This window comes from Carettochelys insculpta, chromosome 4, assembly GCF_033958435.1.
Source record: "Carettochelys insculpta isolate YL-2023 chromosome 4, ASM3395843v1, whole genome shotgun sequence".
Classification (NCBI taxonomy): domain Eukaryota; kingdom Metazoa; phylum Chordata; order Testudines; family Carettochelyidae; genus Carettochelys; species Carettochelys insculpta.
Window position 1 is genome coordinate 86,888,226 of NC_134140.1, and position 8,990 is coordinate 86,897,215.

Below are 8,990 nucleotides of genomic sequence, written 5' to 3' on the forward strand. Positions count from 1 at the left end.
GTGCTTCCCGAACTTTTCACTGACACAGACCCCCTCAATTATTCCCCAAACCATTCACAGACTTCCATTGACCCCTCAAAATGTTCACAGACCCTGCCCCATGAAATTCAATTCTAGCTGCTATGTACATTTCCTGAAATGAAAAAGGAAAGCACAACATAGATTTTTGGACAGCAATTAGCATTATTGGAAGGGTGTTTAATTTTAAAATACTAATTGATTGTTACTTTGCTATTAAAACTTATTTTCTATGATCATTTTTATTTTTTTCCCACAGACACCCCCTCCCCTGCCATACCCTCCCTGGGTTGGGAACCACTGTTTTAGCTCAAACAAAAGCGTCACTTTAGGTCTACAAGCTTGTGCAAGATGAGCCATTGCAGCATCTTTCCTGTGACGTTGCTCGATTTTTTTATTTGCTGTAAGTTATGCAGGAGTTTTTAAACAAACAATCTGTTTAAGGTGTTTATGCCGTGCTCATCAACACAAGAGCAGAGCTAAGTAGTCCATGTGGTTTGGTATCCTGCCTCTGACAGTGCCCAGTACAAGTTGCTTTGGAGGAAGAAACCATTGAGAGCTAACATCCCCTCCTCCCATTATAAAAAACAAAAACAAACAAAAAAAGAATGGTCTGTTCTGGGCACTTAGAACATTTGTTTACACACTAGCTGGTCATTAAGGCCTTTTCAGAATATTACATGGGAGATGCTATTCTAGCACTACAGTTGTTTGACGGGGTTTGTATTTGTCTCTAGGAGCAGAATTGCAAGAGACAGGTCTTAACTCTAGAAGACAGTTCGCAGCTAAGGATCCCTAGTGGAAGAAGGCATCTTTCTACTAGGCAGACCAGGTCAGCTTCTTCGGCACCTTAGAATCCCCCTTGATATCTCCACACCCCCTCTCCTCAGCATTTCACTCCTGGATAGCTTAGGTGGCGGAAAAACCCTTTTTTAAAGTCCTTACCTAGGCCCAAAAAATCTGTAAGGAACTTAGGTAGCATGGAGGTCGGGAGTGGGGCACTGTACCCAGGGTGCAGCATTTCCCCTAAGCCACCTGGGGGTTACGTGTTGGTGCATTGAGCTGACCAACACTGAAATCCCTTTTAAAAATCCAGCTGAGTGCTGAAAATGGGACTTGGAGCCCAAAGTTATATCTACTTCCATTTGTAAGTAGTGTGTGTCAGGCCCATATACTGAGAGTAAGAGGAAGATGCAGGATGAACAGCTCATGATAAAAGGAGCAGAATTATAGCTATTTTCACAATGAGCAGAGAAAGGCCCTGTATATACCATGTATGGCAGATGAGACTCTAGAGCAGGGATGAGTGGGCAAAGGGGTAGGCCCCCCTCGGGGGACTTGAAATTTCATAAGAGGGTGCAGCATGATCAACTGCTCGGTGTCAGGCTCATCCATCACATTAAAAAGTTGAAATATGCTCCTGGTTTTGTGCCTGTGTATTTATATTTGTATACCAATTCATAACGTTTTTTACATTCTACATAATTATTTTCTTACACGTGCCAAAAGTGTTTTATTTTCATACGACCACAACTGAAATGTCTGTCAGTTTGGATTACATTAGGTTGGAGGCGCCTGGCTAACTGCAGGGATGAAAAGTAAAAAGTCATAAAAAGTTTGCTCACCCCGGCTCTTGAGCAGCAAAAACTAGGGTGGTGATGCAACCGTGCCTCAAAATTCAGAATATTTAGGCTTTTATAGTCTCACCTACCACAATGTAGCAAGTTTTAAGGTGAAATCTTAGGCCCACTGATATCAGTGGTAAAATTCCCATTCATTTTCAACGGGGCCAGGATATTGTCCCTTTGGCCATGGCTACGCTAGCAGCCCCCCGTTGGAAAGGGGGCTGCTAATGAGCCACTTTGGCAGATGCTAATGAGGCACTACCATGCCTATGCAGTGCCTCATTAGCATAATGGCAGACGCATGCATTTCGAAAGTGCCACTTTTGAAATGCACACCACTGGTGTAGACGGGAGCCTTTCAAAAGGACCCCCCAGCTTTCGAAAGCCCCTTCTTCCCAAAACCAAATTGGAAGAAGGGACTTTTAAAGTCCGGGAATCCTTTCGAAAGGCCCCCGTCTACACGGGCGGTGTGCGTTTTGAAATTCACGCGGCTGCCATTGTGCTAATGAGGCGCTGCATATGCATGACAACGCCTCATTAGCATCTGCTGAAGTGGCTTATTAGCATCCCCCTTTGGAAAGGTGGGGTGCTAGTGTAGCCATGGCCTTTGTGTTTTGGTAAGGTAATACAAACTGATCTTCACGCAGGCGCCCATTAATGCGAGTCCTCCAGCAAAACAAGAAGAGTAGCTGGTGTCGATGGGCAAGTAGCCCCCGCTAACTTTATTATATGGAACACACCACAGTAGGGGCACCAAATTCAGCTACACAAATTGCATAGCTGAAGTGGACAGTAACGGTAAGTGTAGACCACGGATGTCCAACCTTTTGGTTTGCCTGGGCCACATTGAGTGAAGAGGAATTGTCTTGGGCCGCATATAAAATATATAATATAGTTAATGTATATAAATCACATAATAATGTTAAAAGTTTACGATCTTGTGGGGCCACATTACTAGCTGTCCAGGGCTGCACGCGGGCCGCGGGTTGGACACGCCTGGTGTAGACAATGCTTCAGAGTTGAGGCAACTGCTGTTACTGAATGCCTTTCAATACTGTATTTTAATTAAGGCCATGACTCATGTACATGTTTTGGCTCTATCAATCAGACAACAAATACTAGCAGATGTTTTCCATCAGACCAAGGATAATCAGGATAAACAATGACATCACATTCTCTCAACAGCTTGCAAACATGTGTTAGTATAGCAAACTAAATTTGCGTCCACCAAGAAGTAAGGATGCTGAAACATGAGACTTTTTTTTTTAAACATTCAAGTACGTTCTAAAATGTTATGATGGATGGTTCCTTTCCTGCTAGATTTGAATAAGGATTTCATTAAAATAGATTTTTGAAATAAGCGTGTAAACTGCAAATGTTTCTATCCTCTACCATTGTGTGCATTTCACTATACTGATGAGAGAAAAGTTGCAGCGTGTCCTATCAACTCTTGAATGTAATGCCTGAAATGTGAAAGTTGGCTCTGGATCATTGATAGGTAAGCTGCTGCTGTGTGTACCCCTACCACGAATTCTTTAAACTTCTAAAACAGAGACAGATTTAAAATTAAAAACTGAGTAGGGAGGTAAAATGATCCCAGTTTAGGATTCTGATGACATCATAAAGAATATGAGCCCTTGTACTTTATGATCTCATTAGAAACCCTTGTTGCAGTTATTCACTAGCTGATCCTACTCCAGGACTGAAAATGAAGTGTGGTTAGCTTAATCTGGAGTGTTAAGCAGTACCTGGCCAATTTGATTAGCCGATCTTTTTATGGGGCAGTCGTGACTTCTAAGCTATCTCCTTTTCTATGGCAGTCAGTTTTCATTCCAGTTCAGTGTGTCAAATTCCTCTTTGAAGAGGAGAAGAACAAGAGAGACTTAGTGTAAGAAGCCTCTCCAAGTAACTTATTTTTCCACTCAAAGAACTACATATCAGAGGCTCCACTAAATAGGAATAGATCTTACTCTGGTGGATGCGGTCTGTTTATCCTGGTAGGAGAGGAGGGTTTGGCACGCCACCTTGGGAGTTCAGCCAGCTCCTTTTTTCCATAACTAGCAGAATATGTTGTTGCACAGTTGGCCTCTCTTTGAGCTTCTCGTCTCCAGGCTTCCTCAGCATTGCGTTGGATTTCTTCCAAAGCTTGAGAAGAGAGAGGACTGAAGGGCAAAGGCAGCTCAGGAGCTAAGAAGAGGTAGCTCATCCTGGGTGTAGCTCATAGATTCTGAGAAGCAACAGTACGTTACCTTTAGAAATAATTTTCCTCTACTGACCAGTGCTAGAGGTGACCAAGCCTAACTTCAAGGTTAAGGAAAGGGAAAATGCTTTGCTGCTGTTGATAAAAGTTGCTAAGCAACAGGTCATACAACTCTACTAGGACTACAACCAGCAAATAAATAAATAAATAAATTAGCAACTACAAACTGGATTTTTTAATATATTTACATACCTGCTAGGAGAATCTGACTACTGTTAGGGCATTGGTTATGCGTGCAGTGACAGTATTTTCTTATTATGTGTGTACTGACATCATCAGCTATCACAGTCACTCGAAGTAGAGGTCAGCTGTGTATAGTCTCTCTTTTGACACTTAATTGTAATTGTTTATTTTGTCACAACTAAGTGAAGATTAAAGTGATAAAATAGCAGATAAAGCTATGTAGTAGGAATATATATATATATAGTAATGGATATAAAAAGGGCCTTAACATTTTCTTAAATTACGTTTATGTAAATAAAAATAAATCCTTAGTTAATTACCTTACAGCAGGATTGCAGATAAGGGAAGTATTTTTTTTTCAGTGTTAGCTACTGTGGAACACGCATTGTAAAGTTTCTCATTTTTGTTATAGGTGAATAGACACCATTTACTCAAACATCTAAAATCTGAAATTACTTCAGTCTTGTTCTAGGAAATTAGTTATTTTTAATTTCCTTTTGGTTCCTAAAGGACAAATATTTTATTTGCAATTGTGCCACAAGCAGGTGAAGGCAACAAGGACTAAACAGGTGTGAAGACTGAAATGATCATTCAATTTTCAGTATAGGCCATGCATCCCAGAAACAGCACATTTGCAGAGGATTACATCGCTGTTAGTGCTTGCTATCAGGCATTTTCACAACTATGACAATCCTATTAACAACACTCACACACAAAAATCCAATCATCTCTGTAAACAGTGATTTTTATATTTGGTTACACGCCGTTCCCTTGTTTAAACCTATTGTGCATGTCATGTTTCATACTGTGTCTTTCCTCCTATTGTTGTTTAGCAAGATTTTAAATTGTAACGATGATAGGTACAGTCTTACAGGGGTAATTGCGTTGGTCTGTAGCTTCACAAAAACAAAGCAGGCCGTCCTGTAGCATGCTAAAGACTAGCAATTTTATTTATTGGGTAATGAGCTTTCATGGGTAAGACCCACTACTTCAGCTTTTTATAAAAATATCAGATACCGTGTGGCTCTAAAATATTATTTTCGGTTCTTTACAAGCACCTCCTGCTTAAAAAAAAAAAAAAAATGCAATCAATTTTAAGAGAACTAGGAAAATGTTTCAAAAATACTTTTGCAACACATTTTGTGTAGTAGATTTAGTATCTGAGCATTTGGCAAGGACTGAGCTGTCCTCCTAATTGTAGTTTGGTGAAAAACGGCCATGAACTGTGAACACTATGAAGATTTAAATGCATACTTGTGCCTGCTCTCTGCCACTGTTCAATCAGCATTGCACATGCATCTCTGTTAGGAAAGGTCATAAGGAGCACCGTCTGCTTCCCTCTGGGGAAGTGCATAGGAAAAAGGCAGGGCTATTCTCCCATTGGGCTTATGTGTGTAAAAGCTTTCTTCTGCTGCCTAGCCAATGGTTGCTCTGCATGGTCAATTGTATTCTTATAAAAATAGGAATTTATTATTTACTTGTATTGCGATAATACTCAGCTGTCCCAACTGAGATCACAGCTCCACTGCAGGAAACAATCAGGTATGCTGGAAAGTGGCCTGATAGAGAACTATTTGAGAAATGGTAAGTGACATCATAAAACGCAATATACAAATGCTAAAGAGAGTGGAATTAAAGTTATACACCTATCCTCAACTTTGTAATTTCCTGACTGAAAGCATTTAACTTTGCCAATATTTTGTATGAAATGTATTATCCAGCTATAGGTTAGGGAAAAAAATATATACCCCAGGAAAGGAATTGCTATGGTAGGCAAACTATGTGCAAATCCTTTTCTTATTCAAAAAGTGGAAAAAACAGAAAAGGGGTGATGTAGGGTTTGGTTTGAGGATTAGCCTGCTAAACCCACAGTTGTGAGTTCAGTCCTTGAGGAGGCAATTTAGGGGCCTGGGGCAAATAGATATTTAATAAAAGAAAAAAAAAATTATCAGGGATGGTGATTAGTCCTGCCAAGAAGGCAAGGGACTGGACTCAATGACCTCCTGAGGTCCCTTCCAGTTCTATGAGATGTGTTTCTCTGAATACCCACCAAAAACAGAACAAAAAAAACCCCATGGAATTAGGGAGAACACTGAGGAATTGAACATGTTTCTTACAGTGCGGACAGAGCTGATACCATAGGAAGACTTGGCTACTCTTAAAAGTAAATATGAGGAAGGGAGGTCCCCAAGCTTAAAAAAGTTTTTTTCATTTACTGACAGTAGCTTCAACAAACAAAAAGGAAGTGGGTCAGTGCAACACAAAGCACTGCAAAATTAAGGAACATACAAGAAAGGATGACTTATTAAAGGCTGAGAAAAATGTAAAACAGGAGGTAGTGAATTTATAAAAGGAACACCTTTGACAAAGGAGCGAAATCATGGAGTCACTGAGCCCCATCACTGAAAACAGAGGAAGAGAATAATCTGTACTACAAGATGAGGGTCGACTTTGCTGAGGGCACTTCACAGCTGCAAAATCCCTTTAGTGGCCCTTTAGTGGGTTTGACTGTTTAGGTATTTGCTTCTGACTTTCCCAGGAGACGGAATAGGGCAAACCTTGAACACTGGAACAAGGTGTCAAAAGGACAAAGTTTTGTTTTAATAGATTAAGATGAACACATTTTTCTTCACATAGATGATGCAGAAAAAAGAGTGAGAAAAACCTTTCTAAATGCTGTTCTCATTTTCTAGCTCAAACCAGTTTCTGACTCAAAAGCCGTGTCTACACATGCACGCTACTTCGAAGTAGCGGCACTAACTTCGAAATAGCACCCGTCACGGCTACATGCGTTGGGCGCTATTTCGAAGTTAACTTCGACGTTAGGCGGCGAGACGTCGAAGTTGCTATCCTCACCAGGAGATGGGGATAGCGTCCTACTTCGACGTTCAACGTTGAAGTAGGGACCGTGTAGTCATTGTGCGTCCCGCAACTTCGAAATAGTGGGGTCCACCATGGTGGCCATCAGCTGAGGGGTTGAGATGCTCTCTCTCGAGCCCCTGCGGGGCTCTATGGTCACTGTGGGCAGCAGCCCTTAGCCCAGGGCTTCTGGCTGCTGTGGCAGCTGGGGATCCATGCTGCAGGCACAGGGTCTGCAACCAGTTGTCAGCTCTGTGGATCTTGTGTTGTTTAGTGCAACTGTGTCTGGGAGGGGCCCTTTAAGGGAGCGGCTTGCTGTTGAGTCTGCTCTGTGACCCTGTCTGCAGCTGTGCCTGGCACCCTTATTTCGGTGTGCTACTTTGGCGTGTAGACTTTCCCTCGCAGCGCCTATTTCGATGTGGTGCTGCGCAACGTCAAAGTTGAACATCAACGTTGCCAGCCCTGGAGGACGTGTAGACGTTATTCATCGAAATAGCCTATTTCGATGTTGCTACATCAAAATAAGCTATTTCGATGTAGGCTTCATGTGTAGACGTAGCCAAAGTTACAGAACATACGAGCCCATCCACAAGGTGAGTGCTCTCAGCTGGCCTGAGATATAGCTTTTAATATACATAGGTACATAATTGCAAATGTGTGATCAAACTAACATATCTAGTAAATGAACAATGTATGTTAGAGATGAAACAAAAAATGAAGTGCAGCTGCAAATTTCACTAGACTTAAGCCATGGCTTTTGAGTTGGGAAATGCTTTAACCTACCAGATACAGAATAATGCAATAAATTGCACCCATGTGAGAGGAAGCTGTGACCTGTTTGGAAGGTGTGGTGGTTAATGCATGAAGAGAGAGAAGGAGGATTTCATAGTGACATACATGTTTCTGCCCTCATCCTTCTCCATTAGTTACATTTACACTGGCCCTGCAAAGTACAATTTACAGGTGCAGCAGACATACATGTGCTAACGCTGCTAGCTAGAGCTCATGTGCTACAACAAGCAGCAATGGCATGAACAACAGCAGCGGTTAGCCACTCAAGTACACAGCTAGGGTTTCTGACAGGATTACTTAGGCTATAAATTGTCTCTAGGGCCAAGTGCAGATGTTGGCTTTGTCTACACTAAGAAATAAATTTGACTGTTAAACCGTAGTCTTATGAATGCAAAGTGTCCACAAGTACCTGGAAATTCGACCTGCCATTTCTCCATGTTGGGGTTCTGTCCCCATTGCCACGTTTGACTGCGTGAGCAATGCATGGTGGGTACCGAGCCCACAGTATCTTAGGTCTGCTTGCTTTTAGGGCCCAGAATTCAGAACACCCAGTAACTGCACAAAACCGAATGGGTGATCGTACCATTTTCTCAGTCACAGCACTAGCACAAGCATTGATCCTCAAATGCTTCACGTCATTACACACACCATTATGGCCACTTCTTGGACTGTTGTGCAACTTTTCTGTTGCTTAAAAAGTGAGATGAGGGTGCCGTATGATGATGATGAAGATTTTGAAGAGGCAATCTTTCTACTGCAGTCCAAGAACTGCCCAGAGTATATTGCTGACCGTGGAGCAGCAGTTTTGGACATTAGCCTAGCACACACTGGTAGGCCCACATCATTTTGGAGCCTTGGAATGACCAGCAGTAGGTGCAGAACTTATGCACATGCAATTCCTTTTATGGATCTTTGTGATGTGTTGCCCGCCGCCCTGCCCTGAAGCGCAGTAACACAAGAATGAGGCTGGATTAAATGGTTCAATGGCAATTGCTCTGTGGATGTTTGCAACACCCCACAGTTACCAGTCAATCAATTTGGGGTAGGCAGAACTACAGTGAAGTGTGGTGATGAAGGTAGCCAATGTAATCTGTCACCATGTATTCAGGAAAACCATGACCCTGGGCGATGTACAGGCCCTAGTGGATGGCTTCTGCCCAAACTGCAGTGGGGCACTAGCTGGCATGCACATCGCTATCATGGCCCTGGCCCACCTGGCCTTTGCGTATATAAACCAAAAGTGGTACTTCTCC